The sequence below is a fragment of the Cyprinus carpio genome, chromosome B18 (assembly GCF_018340385.1).
Source record: "Cyprinus carpio isolate SPL01 chromosome B18, ASM1834038v1, whole genome shotgun sequence".
Lineage (NCBI taxonomy): Eukaryota > Metazoa > Chordata > Actinopteri > Cypriniformes > Cyprinidae > Cyprinus > Cyprinus carpio.
This window is the reverse complement of record NC_056614.1, coordinates 6,032,975-6,060,295: the sequence shown is the minus strand read 5'-3', so window position 1 is coordinate 6,060,295 and position 27,321 is coordinate 6,032,975. Positions and strand designations below refer to the sequence as shown.

Genomic DNA, 27,321 nt, shown 5'->3' with positions numbered 1-27,321 from the left:
ATCAATGCATTTTCTATTGTAAATTAGAGTAATATTTTGTTTTGTTTTTAATAAAAGTGGTCCATGTTTTTATTATTATTATTATTTGTGATCACAGGGAAGAATAAACAAACTCTGATATTTCTCATTCATCACTGTGTCTCAAAACCTAGTAAGACGCCTACCTAGACACCATTGTTAAGCACCCCACTCGCGCTTTAAAACACGCCTATTGACCACATGCTTTCTGAGTAGACAGCACACTAGGTATTGAGTTACAGCCAACATAAGCGGCGATATTAGGGATGCGGGTGTTATTGTGTTGATGTGTTGTGTACTCACTCTTGAGCGCGCAGATCAGCTGGTGTCCATCTTTAATCAGCTCTTTGATGAACGTGTTCGTTCGATCCAGCTCGATCTCGTGACATTTGAGTCTCTCTCTAAAGTCCGGACTGTCCACAAAAGAGTCACTGAACTCTAGAGTCGGCAACCCCATAATCAGACCTGAAATAAAGCCTCACAGAACAATGCAACTCGGTATTTCCTCAGAAACACTGGAGCACCCGTGTCATCATTATCATCCTCATCCACACTCGAAACGCGGAAAGTGTCGCTCTCTTGCAAAGATTCATGCGAAAGTTTCTCTTCACTTCCGCGCTCTGAACTTTCATCAAGCCAAACTTCTGCAGCAGCCAGCATGAGATCATGAGACTCCTGCTGGTTATATTAGATAACACCCGTAGACCTGCTGTATGTGCTTTACTCTTCAACGTTCAAACACTTTCATTAATAAGGTAAGTTGCTCACAAAAATCTCCCATATCAAATAATCTCTCTCTCTCTCTCTCTCTCTCTCTCTCTCTCTCTCTCGCTCTCTCTCTTCTCTCCTCTCTCTCTCTCTCTCTCTCTCTCTCTCTCTCTCTCTCTCTCGATCTCCCTCTCTGTACAAAAAAAAAAAAAAAAAGTGAAGGACTCCTAAAAAAAGTCAAAGGTCAACTAAAAAAATGGAAGTGGTTAATCCCAAATATGTCATATAGAGGTCGAATCTTAATTATTAACAATTTAGTAGCATCGTCTTTATGGCATAAGTTAACCTGCATAGATCCTCCTCTGTGTCTGTTAGCAGAGATTCGAGTTAAGTTACATTGGGTTCCTCGGCTCGGAGTGTATTGTTTTTACCCAGAGAAGAAAGACAAAAAAGAACAACACATCTTCAAATAAAAACATCACAAATACTTCTAAATTTTTCACTAACTTTCATCAATAAAGTAATTAACACTCAAAATAAAACTAAATGCACGTAAAATATTACGGAAATTTGAAAATGGACAGCTGAATTTCAATGGGATGCCTATGTTTTATTGGAAGTGTGGAATATGTACAAAGTGCAGAGAGAAGAAAATTTTAAGTGTCTACTGGCTTCTTGAGGAACTGCTGGAACACGCTTCGATTTAACAAATGATGACTGTAATATTCCTGGACACACAGAAAAACTTGTGGCTTCCAAAATATGTACAATGGGAAGTTTAGTTCACTTGACTGGACCAGACTTTGAGAATACGGAAAGAGTTGGTTTAAGTTTGAAACTTAGGTCATAACGATTTGCCTATACTAGTCAACATTTGCAGTAATTATTTCATTAAGTTTTACTCTGTATAGGTTTCAGTATGTATTGAAGCCAAAATATACATCTGGTGGAATTACCACATGAATAATAATAATAATAATAAAAACAAATTCCGTTAAAATAAAGACAATATTTCCACAAATTTAAAAACATTAATGTGTCCACAAAAATAGCCAAAGAAAAGAAAATGTTAAAAAAAAAAAATTCTAAATGCACAAAAGGTCATGTTAAAGGGATACTCCACCCAAATATGAACATTTTATCATTTATCACTTACCCCCATGTCGTCCCAAACCTGTAAAAGCTCCGTTCGTCTTTGGAACACAATTTAAGATATTTTGAATGAAAACCGGGAGGCCTGTGACTGTCCCATAGACTGCCAAGTAAATAACAGTGTCAAGATCCATAAAAGGTATGAAAGTCATCATCAGAATACTCCATCTGCCATCAGACATGCAATCTGGGTTATATGAAGCAACGGGAACACTTTTTGTGTTCTGACAAATCTAATAAGATTATAGCCTTTCATTAAATGTATTGAGACGAGATTTTGGGACATCTATGGACAAGAGGGTCAATAAGGGGTGGCATCATGCGCTGTTGATTGTTGGTGTAGACGTGCAGACATGTCCTCCTCGGATCTACAGCCATGGATGATGGTGTTCATAGATACCTTACAGGTAATAAAAATAACCCAGCTCATGTAAAAACACACAAACAGTGCAGATTTACTCAACAAAGTGCACAACAGAACAGTGACTCACTTTATCCTCAGAGAGAGAGAACAACATATCAGAAAGATCGCTTTGACAATATCTTGTACAGCCTGAAGGGTCATACAGCAGTGTACATCTATCTGTGTGTGACATCAGGAAAGCTCCTGGATGTCTGATGACCTGCAGCAGTTTTCAAGGTCTAATGAAACAGGCCAGACATATATGGCTACAATAAACCAAACGCTCAAACAACTCCTTAAAGGGCTATACCGTTCACTGACACCACCTATAACCCAGATGTAAAACTACCAAAAACACATAAATGTCAACCAAGGAAATAAAACAACCGAAATGAACTGTAAAGCAGCAGAAATCATGTTTATACGTCAGTCGATGAATATCGTCATGTCATACAGGCACTTTCCGTTCTTTTCTTCCCCTTTTCTACTCCAAACAGACTACTGTAATTATACCGTCTGATAGATTGTGCCGGAACTAATGAGAATGTGGGAGAGGGTGAATTCTGAATTAATACCTTACTAAATGAAAGTAATTAGACTTCAGCCTAATTTGAGCCGGTAGAATCGGCCACAAATCCAGGGCACGCTGGGACGATAATGATGTCAAATTCCAAGTGAGCATTCAGTCGACGCAAAGCAGGAGGACCAATTTAAAACACTTTGGCCAACTAATTTACATATGCAATTCTAAATTTTCCATTAAACCAAAACTGAAAGACAGCAGAAGTAGAATGAAATGCTAATAGTGTAAAACAATTGTGCAACAAAACAGACAGTCTATAAAGAGGCATTCACACTGACAAGCATTTGTAGTGACAAAGCAACCAAAGGGCATTTATTTTCAGTTAGACTTGGTGATTTAAGATGACACGAGCAACAAAGACCAGAATGCATCAGTAACCACCCGCTTTTTCAGTGTCATTTTTGCTGTATTTCTGTATTTTTATTCCTTCATTTTAAAAACATTTTCAATAAAGAGTCCTAAGCTACGAATCACAATATTAAAACTTTGTTTGGAAGCAACAGTATTTTTGAATAAGCTCCTACTAATACTACAGATTTTATTTTTAGACTGAGTTTTAGAGATGTATTAGTTTTAGTTGTATTGGTTTTTGTTGTAAAATTTAATCCTAAACTCAGACAAAAGATACATCTTTGTACCATTTTAACCATAAATGGTGCATATTGGTACCCTAAAAGTACATAGGGTGACAGACATTCCAGTGACAGGAACATAAAAAGAGTATAATTCGAGAAACATCAAACTGGTAATCAAAAACAGATTTGACTTCAAAACACCTTATTTTATTTTGCACAAAGGAAAGTAAGTATTCGTTTGAAACGATGAGTAAATGATGAGTTTTCTTTTTTCTTTTTTTTTTTGGTAAACTATCCATTTAATGTTTTTATGTTTTTTTCTGAGAGTGTAACATTTAACATGTAACAGTGCAACTTAGTACTTTAAGAACTGAAACATATGTATGTATGCATATATATATATATATATATATATATATATATATATATATATATATATATATATATATATATATATATATTTTTTTTTTTTATGTAATTAATTACTTGTGCAGCGATTAATTAATCTAATTAATAACAAACTAAATTTGGCTTTGAAAATACCCACAAAAGAATATTTAAAGCTATTATTTTATTAAATGAGAAAGTATCAAGTAGACATTACAAATAGTAGCTTTAGAAAGAAATATTTTTATTTGATTCAACATAAAATGTATTACACATAAATGTTTACATTACAACGGCCTAACATAAACTATGGAACATAAGAGTATAATTCCAGAAACATCAAACTGGTAATCAAAAACAGATTTGACTTCAAAACACCTCATTTTATTTTGCACAAAGGAAAGTAAGTATTCGTTTGAGTAAATGATGAGTTTTCTTTTTTTTTTCGGTAAACTATCCATTTAATGTTTTTATGTTTTTTTTTTTTTAAATAAATGAAAAGATACTCTTACAAAGAATCTAAAGCTGCAAGCAGGTGGCAGTAAATGTCTTTGAGTCATTCGTTCATTTGATTCATTCCAACAGCTTATTCATTCAGGAATTAAGTAAATTGCTCTCTCTATGAATGAGCCATCGAATCATCGTTTTACTTGATTCATTCAAAATGAGGATTCATTCAGAAACTAAACATTGCTGTGCTGCTCACAGATGCACAACAGTTCTGCTGTGGCTTTATAGGTAATATGTTTGTTGGCAAAATTGAGCAAAAACACACAATATTGTTTTTAAAATATAACAAAATATTAACTTCTTATTTACTGAACTGTTGTATAAAATCACCATTGCACTCTTGCATAAACAGCACTTGTGTGATATTCCTCTTAGTGCTTAAAATAAAGTGCTATAAAAATAATACAGGTGTATTTTTGCCCCCCAATATCTTGAATTTGAGGGCATAACTGCATTTATTTTTTTTTCCCCTGCATCATATTTGTCAACAGTCAACTGTATGAAATGTATGATGACATACAGTTCTGGGAGGGGCCAGTGCGTTAATGGCATTAAAATATTTTAATACATTTTTTTCTTCATAACTAATTAAGTTAACATGTTAAACTGACAGCCACATACATTTTAGCATCTTAGATTCATGGTAAGTCTGTCTTGAAAGATCTCTACATTTATTACATAATAATTCTTTCTATGGAGAAAATTCATGGGATTTTTACTTCTGCAGTTCTGCTGTCACATTTCACAAGTGAAACCCAAATCAGACAACAACTCTTTTGGTGTGCAGGCTGTAAATTCCCACACATGTCATTTTTGTAATTTAGCATTCAGCCTCTTCGCTTCAGCAACAGTCAGTTCAAGTGACAGGGAGAATTGGAGCTATTTCACAGTTTTCTTGATGAACAGAAGACCTCCTCACAGCCTGAGACTCAGAAATGCTCCTGTGATGGGGTAATGGCGGAGCAATTGCACTGTGAATGTGAGGCTTAATGTCTTAGAGGAGAATTCACTTACAAAAAATCTTATAAAAAAAAAAAAAACTTTTAAAAAAAAAGAATTTAAAGGGAATCATCAAACATCAGCCTATGCATAATGCAGTGTTAAATGCATTCTCCTAGGGTCACCTGTGGTGTCTTTCAAAGCAATGTGGTTTAATTAGGATGAGACCCAGTGTGGAAACAGGTACTGTATAGTTTGTTTTAACCACAAATACACTCTCAGTCAAGCATTATAACCACACTGCAATAGCACCGACATCACACTTACTGTAGTCCCACATGCATCCATCTGTACTGTACCATTGCAGAATACAAAGTATGCATGCATGCACGTCCAAGCCCACCCACTTACACACACGCAGGCAAAATGGTGCACCAATGCGGTAATACCTGTGTTTGGTAGTTGCACACGCAATAGATTTCAGTATGCTCGCAGAAACTGCATTGATTAGCTTCCCTGCGCAGGTTTGTTATGTGCAAGCTCCTGATTATATTTCAGCTGACATCAATAAATTATTTAGCATCTTGGCTGAAGTGTGTGTTTGGAGGCCTTGGCTTCACCGCCTGCATGGATATCTCCTGTGAGGATGCTCTTGCGTGGATGCACGGATGGTGTGTCCCAGGGGTCCTGTTTGACTCATCATTGTAATGAATGGTGAAATTATGAATCAGTCAAGACACTTTAGCAGATTTAATTGTCGTGCTCACTGAAAGTATAAGGATTCAAATTGGGGAAAGATTAGACGTGAGCGTTACTTGAAACTACTTCAGAAGTTGGAACGATTACATGGTGTAACATTTGAAACCAACCTAGGCTCTCTAGAAACAGGCTATGTGCCTCTACCTAGATTTCTGCGAAACGTATGCATACATACAATTCATTGTGGTTTCAAGCTGAAATTAACAATATAGTGGCAGTAAATCACCAACAACTTCCTTTTTACCTTTTCAAATTATGATTATGGATGTAGATTATTAATTAATAAAGATTTATTTTAAATGCAATCGAACATTTACCTTTTAGTGCCACTTAACAGACATTTCATTTCTGAATTGCGGAAATACACATGACAACTGATGCAATAAAACATGGTCAGATTCACATTCATCTGTTTGAATAAAACTACCTTTAACAATTTAAATGTTGATTTCCCTTTTGTATTTCAAACCTAATTCTACCAGAAACTGACATATATATATATAGATATATATATATATATATATATATATATATATATATATATATATATATATATATATATATATATATATATATATACTGTATATACACACACACATACACACACAAAGGGTTTTTAAAAACCAAATAATAAGGACATGAAAATCAATGTAAATGAAAGTGAAAGTGATGTGACACACAGCCAAGTATGGTAACCCATACTCGGAATTTGTGCTCTGCTTTTAACCCATCCAAAGTGCACACACACATCAGTGAACACACACACACACACTGTGAACACACACCCGGAGCAGTGGGCAGCTATTTATCCTGCGGCGCCCGGGGAGCAGTTGGGGGTTCAGTGCCTTGCTCAAGGGCACCTCAGCCGTGGTATTGAGGGTGGAGAGAGCGCTGAACATTCACTCCCCCCACCTACCTGCCGGCCCAAGACTCAAACTCACAACCCTTGGATTGCAAGTCCGACTCTCTAACCATTAGGCCACAACTTCCCCAATAATAAATAATATTATGATTTACTCTGTACAATCATTACTCAATATACCATTTTTTGTTCGTTTTGTAGTCCAATTTCTTGTTCTAATGTTATTTATGATGGTATATGTAGTATTGTTTGTATTGCAATGCTGCATTTCTGCCATGAAAACAGTCAAACACTATGAACTGCTGCTTACACACATTTATCCTCCTGATACTGGAAATACATGTCTTCATCCAACTGAAAAAATAAAAAAATCTTATCATCAGCCCATTGGAAGCTGACATGCTAGGTCTGTTTAGATGGATTCTTTGAGATGAATTATACATTAAAAATCCACCAATGTTCACTGCTATTGATAAAATCTAAAGCAGAATGTTTTTCACCCTCCAACTGAAGCTTGTGATAAAGCTCTGTTCTGTGTAAATCTGCAGCTTTCAACAGAACTGTGCAGGTGCAGACTCTTACATGGTCTGTATGTGGATTATGAATAGCTAGGATATGATGGAGTCGAGATAAAGGGACGATTCCAGAGAATGCAGCTCATGGAGGTGCAACTGGGAATGCCACACGCAGCCAGCAAACAGTAGAGTTATAGTATGTTGTTAGCTGTCTGTGATGGGAGAATTACTGTGCAGCGCTCATCAATTATAAATGGATGTTTTCATAAAACAGGCCAGATAAGAAATGGGCATGCACAACATTAGGCAGATCAGACACTAAAAGGTCAAAACTGCAATGAAAAGTATATGTAAACCAATGTGACTTCAACTTTAACACATTGTTTATCGAGTGCTGTGCAAAACAAGCATTGTACGTCAAAGGCGCTGCTGATTAACAAACAAATAACTCACGGATGGAACATGACAATGCCTGTTTGCAGATTTATTCTAACGTTGCGTGATCTTACAGCTAGGATGTATTGTCTCAGCGTCTGACACTGACTGCGATGACAGCATTGCATTTTCTTCCACAGTTTGACGTTTGAAGTAATTTCACAATTTCCGCCACTCGGCTCGCCCGCAGACGGCGGCCTGTGGAGCGCTCAGCCTGTCACCGATTCCCTCTCCTCATGATTAATGACCCTAATTGAGATTCATTTCTTATCAATTAGAGTGTGGCATTTACTGCCGGACAAGTCCCCCTCCCGCATTTATTTGTGTCTCGACTCAAAGCAAGGTCTTTTTACTTACAGAAACTGAGTCAATCGTTGGTGACACCCTTGCCCACATGTAAGGAGAAAGGTTAAGCCTGATGACTTTTTAATGAGACAAAGTGACTTTAGTGTCTTTTAAAAAAAAAGAATGGAAAAGAGAGAGAATACAAAGATAGAAAAAAGAAGAAGAGAAGATTAAAAAAAAACAAATTGGAAAAGAGAAGAAGAGAAGATTTATAAAAGAGAAGAAGGTCAAGGGTGATTTTATTGTCTTTGAAAACTAACCAAACTGCTTTGCTGTCAACTTCCAATGTATTCAAGTCCTCATGGGATGTTTTATTTATGAGCTAAGAGGTTGTAATTATGATCTTAGATGCATTCTAGTCATTTTGTTTAAGGAAAGATATTCTTTTTTTTTTTTTTACTCTATTAATATATATTCTTTTATAATTGTACAGTGTTATCATATTTTGTACACGCAACAGTAGATCTTTACAATAAATAATCATGTTCTGTACTAATACCTAAATTAAATATTACTTTAATATGAACTTATGATGGGTTAAAACATATACTAATCAAGAACTAATGTTAACTATGACACGGGTCGTATGAATTCATATGTGAATAATGACCGCCTTGACATGCTTAAGTTTTCACACTTGAATTCATTTGACTCATGTTGTAGTTCAGGTTTAATGGTGTAATGTTCAGTTTCTTCAGACCGATAGTTTTGTTTCATAAGACATATTTATATAGTCAGGAACCACAGGTAGTATTTGAACTATTTAACTTTAATAAAATAAGAAAAATGAATGAAATAAAACAAATGAAATAAATAATTTTTTTTTCCCTTTGGAAATTTGTGTTTATCCATAAAAAAAAACAAAAAAAACTTTAAAACCTAAAATGTCACATTTAAAAATAAAACATAAAATTTCACTTTTTTTTTTTTTTTTTTAAATATGATTGTTAATTATTATTATTATTATATATTATATATATATTTATTTATATTTATTTGTTGGAACACACTCGGAAGTGCCGCAAGTGCAGTACGATTCCTAAAAATATACACAACTCAACAGCCTTCCTTACTGAAACACACTCGGAAGTGCCGCAAGTGCAGTTATGATGTCTTAAAATGTAGCCCGCTCACTAGGTTTTGGTACCGTGTTAATGGCTTTATTGCTTTTCACTTTGAAAGAGCACCCAGAGAAACGCCCTAACATCCAGAAATACATTATATGCAGCGTGTCTTCCTTTCAGCAGTAAACTTTCACAGTCTGATCTATTACCTGAAAGGACATTAAGAAGAGCGGAAATTACTCTAAGACTACCTTCTTCCCTGCTCTCTTTTCCCAGGTGGCTTTTAAAGCAAATGCACTGTTCTCTGCACAATGCATTCCAGGTTATAAAGACTGCAATTAGACGCCTTTAGATGTTGCTAAAGGAGAGGTTCGATGTATAAGACTTTTTTTTTTAATACCCTGACGATTCACATGGAGGGGCTTGTCTGGTTAGGGCCCCTAGAGCAAATCTGAGGCTGGGATGATAAATAGCCAAGTTCCCCTTTCACAGGATTGGTGAGTCAGTGCAGCATGTCTGCTCATGCATTTTTGTTTCACTTCTAACTGGTGGGCACTCGTGGTTTATCCTCCACCACTCGCCCTTCCTCAGCCCAATAAATGGCTTCACCACACCCAGTCATGCCACTTGGCTAATTTTCTTTTGCGGGCAGGCATTTGAGCACATTAGAAAAAATAAATAAATAAGGAAAATAAAAAATCCAGGATCAAATTGGAACACTGAGCAAAGGGGACAATTTGCACACAATAGAAAGGATGGAGGGAAAAAAAAATGGGCAAGAAAATTTTATTTTATGTAAGAGTATTTGATCATTTAAAGGGTTTGGAGACATTTTATGCTTTGTCTTTTTGTTTATGCTACTTGCAATGCAATAATGCTTGATTATCATCACCTCTATCCAGCTGACTTGCACAGATAGAGTGACAGACCTTTGCAACATGAGCTCATTCCTTTTAAATAAAATCCTAATATATATATTTCCAATTTTAAAATACATTAAATATATTCCATTTACATTCCTTTGAAGTCAAAAAGGCCATCTAGATATTTCCAATTATCAGAGAGCAAACAGATATTCCAGATTTTTAATATCCTTTTGACCAATACTGAATCTCAGCATAATCACACTTTAAATAATGAAGGTCTCTGAGACATGCTCGGCTATTCAAATGCAAACAAATCTCTTTTGAAACTGTCCTTTCATCCTTCAGATACAAGAAATCTGCAGTAAATTTGAAAGCTCCTGAAATATGACACATTTTAAGCCACATCATTTGTGATCTTTTTTTCTTGAACAGGTTTTTGTCATTTGCATGCAGTGTTGCAATATACCACACACATACAATTGTTTTGTTGGCAATATAAAATAAAGAAACTTTAAATAAACTTATTAAAATATATATTTTGTACTAGTTTTATAAATATTGTATTTATTTTAATATTTTCTTAACTGCTTATATATATATATACACACACACACACACACACACAGTATGTATACAGTATATGGGTAAATAACCAAATCAAAAATAAAACACCAATAAAGCTTGCATATGTATTTTTTGTTGAGTATCATATTTGAAACATATTCGTAAACTGATCAAAAATATGCAAATTTGACATCTATGTGTCTAAAAAGTAAGATGAAATGCTAATAGCTTGTATTGTATATCACAAGTACAGTATACCAGAATACTTAGACAAAATGCAGTTGATGCACAAAATCAGTTTTGACTTTGTTTAGTAAGAATCTTAGTAAGATGATATATAAATTCTTAGTATTATGATCAAAGCTCTGAAGTTTTTAATGTAGGGCAAAATATACAATGCAATACAATCATGACTGAGAATTGAAAAAAATAAATGATCCTCAAAAGCCTGTATCATGTTTGGTACTCACAGTTTAACATGATAACTATATTTTACAAAAAAACTAAAATTCATATTAATAATTTAAAACACAAAAATTCTTTAAAAATACTCAAATCACTAAAGACTTTCCAGCAAAAACAAAACAAAACAAAACAAAACAAAACAAAACAAAACAAAACAAAACAAAAAACACGTGTACCATGTCCTGAAAGTGGATATTTTTTAAATTATACGAATAGTCATTTTACTTGCTAAAAAGAGTAAACTATCAATTAGACGACAGAATGTCTGTAGAAGATTATGTACAACTGATTTTCCAGCAAAGTTTTGATCATGTTGATAGAGGCCTTAGAAAGTGCTGAAAGGATGAAAAACTTTTTAAAGGGTTGCAAACCCTATTTTGCACCCCATTAATTGAAAATGCCCACTAAATATATTTTTATTGTATTTTACTTGCATTTCAGAGCAAATAAAATAAATATGGATATTGACGTAAGACTGAAAAATATCGACCCCTACCACCCACTGAAACAGCAGATGCTGCATCTCAAATCTTCTTCCTTCCATCTGGACATCGAGATCTGGACCCTCCGCTGTGCTGAAGACTCTGGGTGTTACAGCTTCACTCCGACACCCCTTAGCGCCAGTTACACCACAAAAGTGTTGTATTTAAGCCACTAAGTAGCTGCCTTGATCTGACTTTCAAAACGATCATCAGCAGTCCTGAATCTCTCTTCCTCCCTTCCTTCCATCTCGATTTTCATCCAGTTTTAAAGTAATATATGCCTGTAATATGTTCAAAACCATCTTGGCCTGATAGAATGCATGTAGCTAGATCGATGCCTGTTATATGTTCAAAACCATCTTGGCCTGATAGACTGCATGCAAAAATTTACATTTCAAACACTAAAAGTTTGTAAAAATGCCAGACTGTCCTCCAACAAAAAACAACCTTATAGGTCAAGGTTTGTGTAAGCGCCTTATTACGACATATATTGATGCTTTAAATGTTGTGTTGCATCTGTTGTTACCAATCAAAATGTGTGTTCGCCTTATTACGACTTATATTTATGCTTTAAAGTTAAGTAACCTCTAGCAGGTGTAAAAATAATGACAGTGTTGTGTTGCATCTGTCGTTACCAATCAAAATGTGTGTTTATTTAATTTGTCCATTGTGTGGATTTTTACATTAAAATACATATTTTACTAGGTGGCTAATTCAAAACCATACAAACGAACAACAACAAACACCCCCCCCAAAAACACACCCACACAAAAACAAGCAAAAAATCGATATACACAGCACATAATCATTTTTGAGTATGTGCGTTCTATGGGATCAAACCCATGATTGCATGATTACATGATTGCATTTTGTCATATAACGCGATGCTATAAAGCTGATGTTAAATGTTAAAATACTGTACTTTCTCCTATTGCAGAGACAGTAACACGTAAGCCATTTAATAATTGCATGGATTAACATCTTGGAGTAAATTAACAGCAAATTTTCATTCTTGGGAAAACTATCCCTTTAAGGCTATTCACAACAAGGACAACTAATCTAGAACAATATTTATAAAGTTTTAATAAATTGTATGAATTTTTAATATATAGAATAGGCTAAGTGCACACCACAGCTCAGCGATATCATTGAAATCACTTTCAGAGTGATTTTTTTCCAAGTTGATGAACGATAAAAACGTTGAAGAGGTCATACATTATGATTTCACCTTTTTAATTTTAGTGTGCAATGTGGGTGTCTGAGCATAAACAACATCTGCAAAGTTACGACGCTTTAAGTTTAAAAAAAAAGAAAAAATCTTCAACAAAATAATCTTCTTTAAAAGTCCTACAACAAAAAGGTAGGGACTAGGTTAGTGACATCACAAACCCTGAAATTTACATAAACCCTGCCCCTGGGGAGCATGCATGATTTACATTAAACATTAACATAAACATAATATGAAGCACAGCTTCCTCAATCTATGAGAGTTCAATGCCAGATTTGTCCAAAAACTTAAAGATGGAGCAGTTTAAACTATAAACTCAGAAGCTATTGTTTATGGGCCTTTATGTTTTATTCTTTGTTGATATGTTTTACATTAACAGTTAATTTGTTAATTTTATTTTGTAGTATGGATAAAGCTTTAGTATGGATAAAACGATAACATAAACAGCAGTACCATTTACATAAGTTACATAAGTAACAGCGTATCAAAAAATTAGACAACTACAAAAAACAACAACAACAACAAAAAAACCTACCATTCTGAAACATCCTGTAAGAGTCATGCTTGCATAGGTTCTGCTCGATCCTCTTCACTAATATTCTCTGGGTCTGACATGGGCTCAAATTGATAAAGCAATATTTATGCCATATCTACCTGTTATGGTAAGAGGTGTAACATTTCTGGACATGCACTAGGAAGTTAGTGAATCACAACACACTGCACCAGCTAATGTGCCTTGTTGTTAGAAAACTCTGAAAGGCATTGGTTATGAAAATTAAATGTGACCTAAAAATTTAAGAGGACACAATCTATTGTTAATGTACATCTACAGTATCCTTCTCATTAGATTAAATACTCTAATAGGGTTCATTACCTTATACACTCAGTGCATCTGATTATACAGGTAAAATGGGCTTGTGAAGGCCTTAGTGTTGTCAGTGTCTTCTCTATAAACAATCATATACGATTCTATATTTCACATGCAACTCTGTTACTGCTCAATGTTCTAAAATTATTTCACCATAGCTCATTCTGTTCACACGTACACACACTCAATTCTATCAGCTTACAAGTAAGGAAAAAAATTAAGAGAGTTGGTTATCCTGAGCTGTAATTGATGAGGAGTTTGCCTCAGCTCAGGTGTGCAATGAATTTTTTTCTCTTTAATGGAACTCTAGCATGTCCTTACCAATGCATTAGTATTCAGATGATGGCTCTATTGCCAGGGCTGAGGAGGGGACCTTGATAAGATAGAAATGGCATTAAGAGTTTTCATCAGCGGCAGAATTACACCCCTTCTCCTCGCTCCCCGTAGGCCACTTTCTTGGAATCCTGAAGCATTGAGGCTTCTGCAAACTTTTTTAATCATGACTTTTCCTCACACCCAGATTCATAAAACATCATTTAACCACACTCTCTATCATCCGAGACAGAAAAATTCAAACAATCACAAGCAACATCACACAAAAAGTACAAATGAAACCCTCAGCAGCGACATCATGCAAACAATCCCTGGAAAAATGTCACAGACTTCTCATTGGTGATAATGTTGTTTATTTGCACATGCTGTCTGTATAGTTTTAGCACTTCATTTACAAAAGAAATGGCCATCAGTGGTTGATTTTTCTCATTCAATGTGTAGCCAGACCTACTTTTCTATGTGTATAAATGACATGAAACAAATGGCACACAGTATGTATGCAATTTCCTATTAAATCCATCCTCACAGCTCCAAAATATAAATCATTATTATGGATTTACGAAGGTACATTTGAGTAATGTAAAAACATGGTTTGGAAATTTTTTTTTTTTTTTTTAGAATCTCCTATTGTTATTATCAAAAAAAGTTAAATATTGTAGCTTTAAAGCAACTTCTATCATGATAACTCTCGGAGAGATCTGCATGGTAATGTACATGACAATGTTAATGTGTTTGGTCTTGGCGGAATATGCTGCTGTGGCGACAGATCAAGTACCGAGACTATTTGATTTATTTATTTATTTATTTGCATTAACATATGCATGAACTAAGGTCCTACGGGTTAGGAATGACATGAGAGTGAGTAATTAATGACAGAATTTTCATTTTTGGGTTACCTATGCTATAACTTTAATAGTGAAAATTGATCCCCATCTAAAGTGAAGCAATTGCACTGGCCCCTCTGCAAACCCCAGAGGGTTAATATTTTAGCAACTCTTTCAACATTTAAAAAAAAAGGGTGGGGGGGGGGGGGGGGGGCATTTAACCAAAGGCCATTAAAAAAACACACTGACTTTGGGATGATGAAACCACAAGTGCTAAAATGCCAAGTCATTTCTGGGTTTAGGCCTATAAAATCTGTCATCCCTGCAGCACTCTTGTTGCAACCCTAGCCCATGTTATTATGTTTGTTGCACGTGTGCCTGAATCACTGAATGATTCATACATTCTTTGTACCTCCAAAGCTGTGTTTTGGATTAAAAGACGAACTCTATTGTAATTGCACTGATGTTTTTGCTAAGCTTTCTAAGTCGGTTTAACCACTAAGCCAAACAGGAAAGGAGTGCTCAATACCTCCCGCAGCACCATATGAAAAGATTATTTTGTCATTCTGCCATTAAAAGTCCATTTCTCTAGCCATTTATCTTCAAAACGATATGTCCTCAGAGACCTCCTAAAGACCTCAGTAGGGGTTCACCACATGGTGAGCGTTCGAAGTCATTGGACACTCAAGTCCAAGACTGCATATGGTTGTTTTCTGACATAGAGCTTTTAGTGGAGGAGCAAACCAGATTGATTATGGTGTTAGTAACTAAATTGCAGACACCTCCACCTAATGTTCTTTACATCAATCAAATGACGCCACTGTAAGCTCCGACTTAATTGCTTTCTGTGTTCTTCAGAGATATATTATTTTCATTCTTAGAAAATATCTGAAAGCAGAGCTGGGTAGATTTCTTAGATTACTTGATTGTATTCCGATTCTGATTCCAAATTACATGACAAAAATTGCGGTTAGTAACATACAGAAATCCATTACATTACACATTTCAGGTAGTATAATCAGACTACTTTTTTTTTTTTTTTCAGATTACTTCTAGATAACTTTTGACCTAAATGTTTGACACATTGAAATGGGATAATCTTGTATCATATTGATATAATTGTTATTAACAACATGATATGTGTTAATTATAACATTACATCAAGATTTTCCAAACTGGGGTTCATTATGGAACTGCATGGGGATTGTAAGATGATTTATTGCAAAGCTAATAATTAATTAGGCTAAATCATAAAAATGTAAACCAAAATAAATATTTTTAAGATTACAGCAATCAAAACAAAACACTTAACACAATAAAGCAATTGTATGAAATATCATTCATTTTTACATGTATGTTACATTGACCATGTGAAAAATATATAATCATATATAATCAATAAAAAAGTAAGTGTTGTCTGATTACGAATATTTTAAAATGTAATATTATCTAATTACAAGTACAACATTTTTAGATAACTTTTGAATTAAATGTTTGACACATTGAAATGGGATAATCTTGTATCATACTGATATTATATACAACAGTTGCTTGAATGCAGCCAGAGCTAAAAGAGATGAGATGACCATGTCTCAAGGGCAGGGTGTTTAACACACTGACAGAAAGCTTAGCTAAGGACTTTATTTATTATTACCATCAGAAGCCACACTAGTCAAATGCAGTGACTCACAGGGGTAATTAAAGATTTATGCAAATGCAAAGTCATTGTAGCTCATCGTCTGCTGCAATTCAAACAAACAGAATGATACTGTACTACTTACACACTCGGGTCTGCATGAAAACACTGAATAGTGGAATTGAAGCTTTGTTCTTTAGTGTTCTTTAGTAATCTTTAGCATACCTTCACTTTTTTTGTGTACCTCCACTTCTCACATGTTGCTGGTACTTTGCCACTCATAACCAAAGCATCAGTGTCTGGGTTATTATAATATATTACCTGCCGCCCACAAATTATATACAATATCCCAGAAATCGAAAGAGAGAAAGTGAAAGAGAGAGAGAGAAGCCCTGTCCAGAGCATTAAAGTGTGTTTTTTGGTGATTCAATCACAAGCTGTCAGCCAATATACAAGGGACAAGCTAAATGAATAAATATAAATGTAAGCCATTTATTTAGCCATGTATTACCATTTTGTTTCTGTCGTGACATGACTCTTTTCATCTACATCATACAGTTTAAATGCCACAATGGCAAACATGGTAATACCTCTACATCTTCATGCCTCTGTTTGATCTGCCACATTGGTAAGCATGATAAGAAAGGTCCAATCGAAATGTTTTGTATATAAATACATAACCCCCCCCCACCATATTTCTGAACATATTCTTCTCTTTTTCTTTCTTTGCATGGCTCTTTCCAACTACATGGCATGGTTTCAGGGAGTAAAAGGCCGATAACCGAGGGGCATTTAGTACTGCTGCCAGGCACCGCGAGCTAGTTGAGGATCAAGCGGCAGTGTGTTTAGGGAACCAAACCAAAATGTTTTTTTTTCTCTCTCCCCTTCCAACAAGACAGGACCAGGTCTGGGTATTTTAGTTGGTGTTTTATTTATGTTTGTGCAGCAGTCGAACATGAGGGGCTGCCACTTACTTTCATTTTTTCATTATTTTTTCATTAAAACTTTATATTAAACGTTTGCTGGTTCCTGCCTCCTTTTTTCCTAAACATGAACTTTGTTACAAATACATTTAACCAAAAAAAATAAAAAATAAAATAAAATGCAACAAAACCTGTATTAACTTATTCTGAAATTCACTGTATTTCTGAACATGTTCTTCCACATCTTTCTTTGCATGACTTTTTCCAATTACTTGTCATGGTTTGAGCCTTCACAATGGAGAATAGGGCAAGATAAGATCGCATGAAAATGTGTCAAAATGGATATCATTGCTCGCATGACTTTTGTCCTTTGGCTTTTGAACTTTTGCTCTTGTTTTTTTGTTTCCAGAGCATCAGCATAGAAAGACACTTGCATCTATTTGCTATGAATGAATTAGAAAGGTTTTGAAGATCACAAGAGCTGGATGTTGAAATGTACATACATTTCTCCCTGCTTCCTGTCCGTCAGTCCCACTAGTCAGGAAACTAATTGAGCATGCAAACAAACACAATTTGACCAAATTATGAGTAATTAATAGCATTCATGGCAGACGTGTACTGCACAAATGCTGATCTGTATCAGTATGTGTTAGGTTTTATAGTAAAACCAAATGAGCAAAAATATTAATAAAAACATTGAATATGGCACCTTCTCCTGAGTCATTACTTAACTACAGCAGTAAACAGATGTCATTTGTGCTTACTGACAAATGTTAATTAACTGTGAAAAAAGACCAATGAGGGTAATACGCCCCCATAAGCAAGTTGCTTATTTTTTATCATATATTTTCAATATGATCAGTTCACAGATGCTGTAATTCTAAGCAGACTGGTTTATCACACTGGTTTGTGCACTTTGAATAAGTTTGCATGTTTTACACTGTGTGTGTTGCCCAGTTGTGATTGTCTCAATTATGCTAATGGCCACTACTTATCACTGACAATAATGCAGTTGATCTTTGCCAAGGCTTGTAAAACATCTTTGCATACATCAAAGAATTACTCAATAAAGAAACCAATACTTTACAAAACATCCCATTTCCACAATATACCCCTTTGTCTGTTATCTCTGCTGACAGCTGTACAATCACAATTACTTCAGATGTGTTTAGAAACCTTTATCATTGCTATTGCAGAAGAGACAGTTACTTTACCATACAGAAACCTCAAAAGTTTTCGTTTCCCACAGAAATGTGCTTTTAGAATAACAAAGCCTTCCCCAGAGACTTGGCTCGCCACTGTACGCCGAACAATTCAACTCACAAGCATAACACATTTCAAAGTTCCGTTCTTAGAGATGTGCTGTGTTGTTTTGTACAAAAGATGAATGTTTGCCTTGCCTTTTGCTGATACTTCCTCCATCTCCTATTTATGGAGACATTTATTTATATATAAAGTGAAATCTTTTTTTTTTTTTTTTGCCAATTTTTTTTATTTGAAAATGCAAATTAAAAATCATTCAGCTGGTCGAACTATACATTTGTTTATCAAGTCAATTTTAGGACCATTAAGTGTTCTATGGAATTTGAGAAATGTATCATTGCATCACATGCTCACCAACAATAAATGGGTGCCAGTAGAATGTTCAAATTGCTGATAAAATCATGAGAATATTTCACAAGTAATATATGACTCCAGTCTATCAATTAACATCTTGTGAAGTGAAAACTGTGTTTTTAAGAGAAAAATCCATTATTAAGGCATTTTTAAATTCAAATGGTTAAGAAGTCAGAAGTTGTCTTGTCTGAATCAGAAGAAAAACAAAAGTGAAAACAGTCCAGAACTGTTCTAAAGAAATATAATATAATCTGATTGAACAAATAGTAAGCATATTTTGGCTTGCTGTCCTGGGGGAGGGCTCCGAGCCCGGAATATAGCCTGAACCCAAATTGGCTGATTATGTGATCATGCTTCTCCCAAACCTTGTTAATAAAACATAATTTCACGCATTCACCCTTACATATAATCTGATAGAGCAAATAGTAAGCATGTTTTGGCACGCTGTCCTGGGGGAGGGCTCTGAGCCCGGAATATAGCCCGAACCCAGAGAACTCCCCAAGAGAAGGTTATAAGCATGGGACAGCAGCGGAGAGCAAAATTTGTTGGTTGCCCCCCAAAATATTCGTGCCGTGAAAAATACAGTATGGGTTAGAATTTGTGAAGAAAAAGGGGAAAGGGCGACCGTTAGGGATGTAACGATTAACTGCGAGCTGGTTGAAAATCGATTCAAATATGTGACGATTCAAATCGGTTGAGATGCTAAACAAATCACGATTCATTTAGGTGTAGTAGTTAATGCATGTCTGAGGGGAACTTTATGGAATTACATTTGGTTCAATAAAACTGAACGTAACTTTTTCAGAAACTATCAAAAATATGCCATTACAAAAGAAGAAAAACACAATGAAAATGAAAAAAATGAACTCAGTCACAAAAATTTAACAGGCTCTTCAAATATGCTTCATTCTTTGTTAATGTTTTTCAAAGATTTCGTTTTCGCTATTTGTGGATTCTGAATGCATTGCCACAGATTTCGCTTACGCTTCGCAGCTTTTCGTTTGGTGTTTTGACACAAACCTCTCGTGGGGGCGGGCTTAACAGTGATCTACTCTGATTGGATAGTGAGCTTTTGATGGACAGGTGCTCTCTGACCGGGAAGTATAGACGTCACTCAGTGGCGCGCATATTGGAAAGCTCTCGTGATTTAATCAGCTCGCGGTGATTAAATCTGGTCTCTACCGCAAAAATTCCTTTTCACAGACAAACTGAAAGAAATTTATTTTAAGCTCATACACAGGTTCTACCCTGTAAAGAACTTTATACAAAGATTTAAATCTGACATTGATTTTACAAGCTCTTTTTGTTCGAGTTCTGAAGAAACTGTACACTTATTTTGGTCATGTCACTAAACTTTGGGATGATATTGGTGTGTTTGTCAAGTAAGATTTTGTCAGGCTTCTCAGTACATATGAAAAAAACATTATATTTGGGTATTATGACTCTGACTCCACAAACGAAAATATCAGTTTTGTTATTAATTTAAATATTTTCCTAAACAAATTTCACATTCACAAATGCAAATTCTCCAACTGTAAACCTGTATTCTCTGTTTTCCTAAAAGAAATGGAAAACTATTTGAATGTAATCTCAGTATCTACTAATAAGAAAGCTATAAGGACTGTTAGAATTTGCTCTGCCTTTGATCTCCTTGTGTAATTTTGTTTAGATTTTGGCCCTCTTTTTCTTTAGTTCTATTTTTATTTTTTATTTTTTTTTGTGGTTGATATTATGTGATGTATGTTTATACTTTTGTATGTTTTTGTTCTCTGCATTAATAAAAAAAAGAAAAAAAAGCTCTCGTGGTGATTTGTATGCAATACGTCGTGCCTTGTATTACTAAATATGTAAATAATATTTGACCTTCGATCGTCTCAGTCTGTAAAGATGAGCTCTCAGGAGAGAAACGGAGCGGCACCATCTTCCTCCTCCGATTGTCCTTCAAGGCAGCTTGAAGTAAGCTTGTGTTACTGAAGTAACCAATAACATCGATACAAGTTTTATTCATGTTACAGTGTGCAGCAGTTTGTTGCGGGTTATTATTGTCATTCAGTAACACAAGCTTACTTCAAGCTGCCTTGAAGGACAAGAGCTCATCTTTACAGACTGAGACGATCGAAGGCCAAATATTATTTACATATTTAGTAATACAAATCACCGTGAAAGCTTTCCAAAATGCGCGCCACTGAGTGGCGTCTGTAGTTCCCGGTCAGAGAGCACCTGTCCATCAAAAGCTCACTATCCAATCAGAGTAGATCAATGTTAAGCCCGCCCCCACGAGAGGTTTGTGTCAAAACACCAAACGAAAAGCTGCGAAACGTAAGCGAAATCTGTGACAATGCATTCAGAATCCACGATTACCGAAAACAAATCTTTGAAAAACATTAACAAAGAATGAAGCATATTTGAAGAGCCTGTTAAATTTGTGCGGCTGAGTTCATTTTTTTTTTTCATTTTCATTGTGTTTTTCTTCTTTTGTAATGGCATATTTTTGATAGTTTCTGAAAAAGTTACGTTCAGTTTTATAAAGTTTCGTTCATTTTTATAGAAGCAAATGTAATTCCATAGAACTTACTGTCTTTAGAAATGTTTAGATGGTATTTTGTCTTTTCATCTTGCCTCTGTATAATGCATATTAAAGTTCATAAGTGCAGCTTTGTTTACAGTGGAAACCAAGGAAACGCTTTAAGTGCCACCTGCTGGCAGAGAGTGAATCTGCATCTCATTCAGCTCATCTGCTGTTTCATGCAGATATTTTTATGTATAGTTTCACAAAACTGAAGTCAAACCATTGTTTTTGCTTCAAAATTTCTAAATTATACGATCTAATTTAAATTAAAAACTGCTCATGTTGCATCTATGCAGCATCTTTGTTTGGATCATGCTTAAAATGCAGTTGTTGCCTCTAATTTTAAATGGAAAGAGCACAGACAAAGCCTTATTTTGTATTATATAAAGTGATTTATTTGATTTGTGTTATTTATTTGATTTGGGGCTTGTTTTAAACTTTCAATTTAGTATTGTTATTTACATTTACATTCTATTTAAATTTAATCATTTAGCAGACTCTTTTATCCAAAGCTACTTACAAATGAGGACGATAGAAGCAATCAAAATCAACAAAAGTGCTATATTAGTATATTATTATAGTTATATTTCAATTTCACAAAGAAATGTACAGCATTTTGTCGAGGCAATAATATAAGGAAACATTTAATTCATAATTTTTCTTAAATATCATTTTGTAAAAAAAAAAAAAAAAAAATCCTGAATCGAATGGAATCATGAAATCAAATTCGTGAATCGAATCGAATAGTGAGTTGAATGAATCGTTACATATATAGCGACCGGAAAAGCCCGGGCAGTCCTTGACGGGAGCTGCGGCTTGCAGCGTCGGACTGGCGAGCCTTACATGCTGAAAAAGAGGAGCACGATGGCAGACGTCAGGGAGCTGCAGCTCTGCTGTCCCGGAAGGGAGAGTCCCCCTTGTGACTGAATACAAGGTGCGATTTGATGTCTTGGATGGAGGGCTCTTACTGCGACCAAAAGGAGCTGAGACTTACTGCATTGGAAAGGAAAGCCTCCGATTACCACAGTAAAGAAGGTGATTTATAAGTGACATTATATTTATTTATTTATTTATTATTATAATTTTTTAACTGATCAGGGCTACATGGGCTTCCTTTATGTGGAGATGATTATACCTGAAGTAGCTTTTTAAAGCATCTGATGACCATCGAACAAGGGGCTGTATTTGATTCTGTGAGAGGCCTTTTTTGAGCTGCTGTAGTTGCAGCCCGAAATGATGCGAAATAAGTGGCTGGAATTTTTTTCTGTGAGTAAGCCTGATTGAGCGAGGATCAGTTTTAAGTGATTTTGGAACCAAAAACGTGTAACGGGGTTGTTAGAGTGGTCGACGAAGAGAGGGTCCAGTGCAGATTTAGATTGAGCGTCCTGAGTTGGAAATATGAAAAAAGAGCCTGATAAGGTTGAACTGGAGATGGGAGGTAAAAAATGTACCTGTATGGTCTTTCTTACTTTGCTTAATGATAGTTTCGCTATCAAGTATGGATAAATCAGAGATGGTCGGATTGAGTTTGGGGTTAAATTAAGAGGTTATTGCAATTTCTGAGCATCTCAGAAAACCAAAGAAAGACAATAAAAACATGGCATCAAGGGTACGAGCAGTACCCTGTGCAGAGATTTGGTATGCATTTTGTAAGGCTGTCCAGAGTTATAGGTTGTCTGGAATCCAGGCTTGATGTTTGAGAGTGCTGAATTCCTTTGATTAGAAAAGTAGTTTGAGAATTATTTATTTCGGGGTAGGGTAAGCTGTAGATTAATTTGTGAAAAAATGTAATGCCACTTAAGTAACCTTTAACGAAGACACGAACAAACGGCCTTGGTAAAATCCCCGAAACCGACGGATGGGGTTGCGTCGGTAAACAGTTGAATGTCATCTCATTCCATTGTTTAAGGAAGGTAATCCATAAACAGGAAGGTAATCCATAAACTGAGTTTATTACGACATGCCTGATTTATGATAATTTGATCGCCTAAGCATGCACGGAAGATGCAGTGTGAGGAGATAAGAGATGAAGGAGCGGCCTTGGGGGATTATGTGCATTGCAAAGTTAAGGTGACCGAGCAAGGATAGGAGATCGCATTTGAATCAATTTTGGACCTCTGCCAAGGAAGAAGCAACTAAGATTATTCTATAGATTTTTTCCTTTGGCAGCGAAGCCCGGCATTTGACGAATTCGATGAATTGGGTTTGTCTTAAAAAACAGCCATGCACCACGACCTACATTTTTGATCATGGTGATCACTTGATCTATATCATGCTAGTGCTGAGAATATTCCTAAAGGGGTATGAGGCTGTTTATGCTAGAAAGGGTAAGTCGTGGCCTGATGGTTAGAGAGTTTGAGGTAAGGTTGTGGTTTCGAGTCTCGGGCCAGCAATACCACCACTGAGGTGCCCTTGAGCAAGGCACAGAACCCCCAACTGCTCCCCGGGCGATGCAGCATAAATGGCTGCCCACTGCTCTGGGTGTGTGTTCACGGTGTGTGTGTGTTCACTGCTTTGTGTGTGCACTTTGGATGGGTTAAATGCAGAGCACAAATTCTGAGCATGGGTCACCATACTTGGCTGTATGTCACGTCACGAATACAGGGAATTACGTGGAGCTGATAGATCGATTATCAAACTTTTTTATTTTTTTTCCAGAAAATTTCCTGGTAGCCACTCCAATAGGGCTGATGCGAAAAATTTCAAAGGGGGGAGTATCATAAGACCTGACTCGATTTCTTTTTGATTAGATTATCTACTAGGGATAGGAAGATTCACCGCTTGGTGCATTGGCAAAAAAAGTTATCGATGTGATGCATCGATTTAAAAAAGTGTGCATCGGATACAAGTTGGGAAACTCCACAGTCTATTTGTTGATGAGATTCGGCGGGAGGTAGCAGAGAGAGGAGAGATGAGAGATCAACGTTCGCACCTGCAAGAATCTGAGACTTGATGGAGCTGGAGGAAGAAGGAAGGGAGTGGGAAGAATAGGAGGTTGGAAAGCCATGCCAGTGGACGATGCTGCATGCGGCACAGTAGCTGAAGGCACTGCAGTGACTGGTTGAGAAGAGGGGGAAGGCAGTGCAGTGTGAGAAGTGGCCGGCCCAGGCTTGCTGATGGCCTGCTGCATCTTGACACCCGAGGGGAGCCGAAACTTGATCTGTAAGAAGATGATGTTAGAGAGACATGATAACTTTTAGTCTTGCAGGCTTTAGTTACCTTTTTGGAGGTGGGTGAATTAGTATTTTCCAGAAAGATGTAAAGACCATAAAGTTTAGCTTTGCTCATTTTTCGAGAAAAAATTAACTTCAGAGTTTGACAGCGCTTGTCTCAATCCCATGAAGGTCCATTTTCCAATGGGAGGGATGGATGGTGAAGTCAAGGCATATGACATGTTGGGGATTGTGATGGCTGTCATGATGGTGGAGGTGAACGGAGACTTTGTGGCTTAGGTGTGTGATTAGCGGGCTTTGTGGGGCCTGGGGCTCGGCGGTGGAACCAGGCAGAGGAGGACCATAGTTCTTTGAGCCGGTGACTTGAGAAGTGGCTTGATTTTTTTGGCAGTCGAATGAAGCTGAATGCTTGAAAATTGTCGTAGAATAGAGGTAAGTAGGCTGTATATATATACATATTGTGCTAGTTAGGATGATTAGCTAAACGGGTTACACATGTGCCAAATTGCTAATTATCTGATCATGCTCCTCCCGAACCTTGTTAACAAAACATAATTTAATGCAAAATTTCTCCAAATCTCTGTCCAATGAAGAAACAAACTCTTCTACATCTAGGATGGCCTGAGGGTGAGTAAACTGTCAGCAAATGTTATTTTTAGGTGAACTATTGCTTTAAGAGTTAAAACCATAGTTCAGCAACTGAGTGAAAACTATCATTAAAACATCCCAATCTGTATGGCGCTGAGCATGCACCATAATGCCCACACCAAGCACAGTGGGATGGGAAAACTTCCCTTTCATCCACCCCAGACACCCTCCTCTCACTCAGCAGACCTCCAGTACAGTCAGCACTTTGAGCCCCTCACTGAGCTGTAGTTCAGAGAGCAAGACAGATTCCACTGCCACGAGCCGCATACTGCGAGCAAACCTAAGAGAGAAGGCCAGCTAAGCTTACGCATTCAGAAACGCTGGTAAGGAGTGCTGACGTGCTGCTGCTCATTAATTGAGTTTGTGCTGTGATATATAAGACATGGCAGTGAGCTTCAGCAGGGGCTTAACGCTGAACACACAGGGCTTCTGAACTGAGTTGGTTAAGGATGAAGATGGAGGCTGTGGATGGTGTTATGTAGTGCTATTCGCTGTGATGTCATTAGGTTTGTTCGACCCTTTAAAGAGGATAGATGCTAGCAGGGCAGGCATTGATACGAGATAAGCTAAGCCCTCTGATTTCAAACTCTCAAGCTTATTTGAGTTGAAAATATTAATGTAAAGCCTTTTTCAAAGAGATTAAAGTAATAAAAAGCAAAGAGTATCTTAGATATTAGCTGTTATTTATTTATTACTTACAGCTGAAGTGTGTAATTTCAAAGCTACTAGTGATGAACCAAATTAAATTAAAAAAATTAGAGGCTGTTTCCACATTTAAAACATCATTTACCATTGCATACTACCTCCAAATAACAGATGGTCCCACCCCAAAATCATTTTAGCCAGTGTTGTTGTATGTAACACAGTTAGGCTCAAGATTTATCTAGTTTGCGTCTATATTTTAGCATTTCTAAATTTGCTGCTTATTAAGTTATTTGTGTAGTTTAGGTATTGGTCGGGTTAAGGGATATAAAATATGGTGATGCAGAATAAGGCATTAATATGTCTCTAATAAGTACTAATAATCAGATAATATGCTAGTAATATGCATGCTAATAAGCTTCCTGTTAATAGTGAGAATTGGTCCTTAAAATAAGGTGTTACTGAAGTATGAACATTTAAAGTTTTGCTGGCGTCCTTCTTAGATTAGACCAAAAAGCAGTCTTTAGTTTAACTAATTGCATTTAATCTAAATTCAAACTATAATAACATTTCCATGTAATTGTAAACAACATGCAATATTTAATATAAAGGAATTATTATTTACCAAACATTATGTCTAATGAAACATAAATGAAAGAAATAAAATGCATATTGGTTCAAGACCCAAATTTCCCAATTATCTCTTGTGTGGCTTAACCCTTATTTATTTATTTTTAGAAAGTTACTGGAAGCAATTATCTAATATTGCTCAGTTTTTGCCTAATTAAATCAATTCCATTTGGGCTTCTGTGAAAATGGAAGAGCTGAAAATAACTTTCTTTGTTAATTGCCTTGTGATTGTTTTCGTTAAAAGCAAACAACATTGGGATAATCCTTTAACAATTATCTAGCATGTTGTACCAGGACAACAGTAGCTCAGGGGGGTATTCCAAAAAGCAGGTTATGTGACATACCTGGATATATTTGAGGATAAGTGAATGGATATCCTCAGTTTTCGGTTCCAAAATCGGAGGTTACTTTCAGGGTATGAAAGCAACCATAGTAACTTGCTCTCTGAAGATAACCTGCTCAGGTTATGTTCCAGGGATAGTTCACTTCAGCGCATGTGTGATGTGATCTATTGGATCTACTGACGAGCCTTCAGTGGGCGTGACAGATAGCGCACAACATTATATAATATCAATTAGGGGGCGATATGCACGAAGCA

The 27,321-nt window shown here is 36.0% G+C and overlaps 1 long non-coding RNA gene across 1 annotated transcript; it reads left to right on the top strand.

The window, feature by feature from the left end:
• The first annotated feature begins 278 nt into the window (after positions 1–278).
• Positions 279–17,445, top strand: LOC122140351. Its single transcript, XR_006157008.1, has 3 exons — positions 279–773; positions 17,080–17,149; positions 17,285–17,445. It is a non-coding gene; the product is annotated as an uncharacterized LOC122140351 (long non-coding RNA).
• Positions 17,446–27,321: the final 9,876 nt, after the last annotated feature.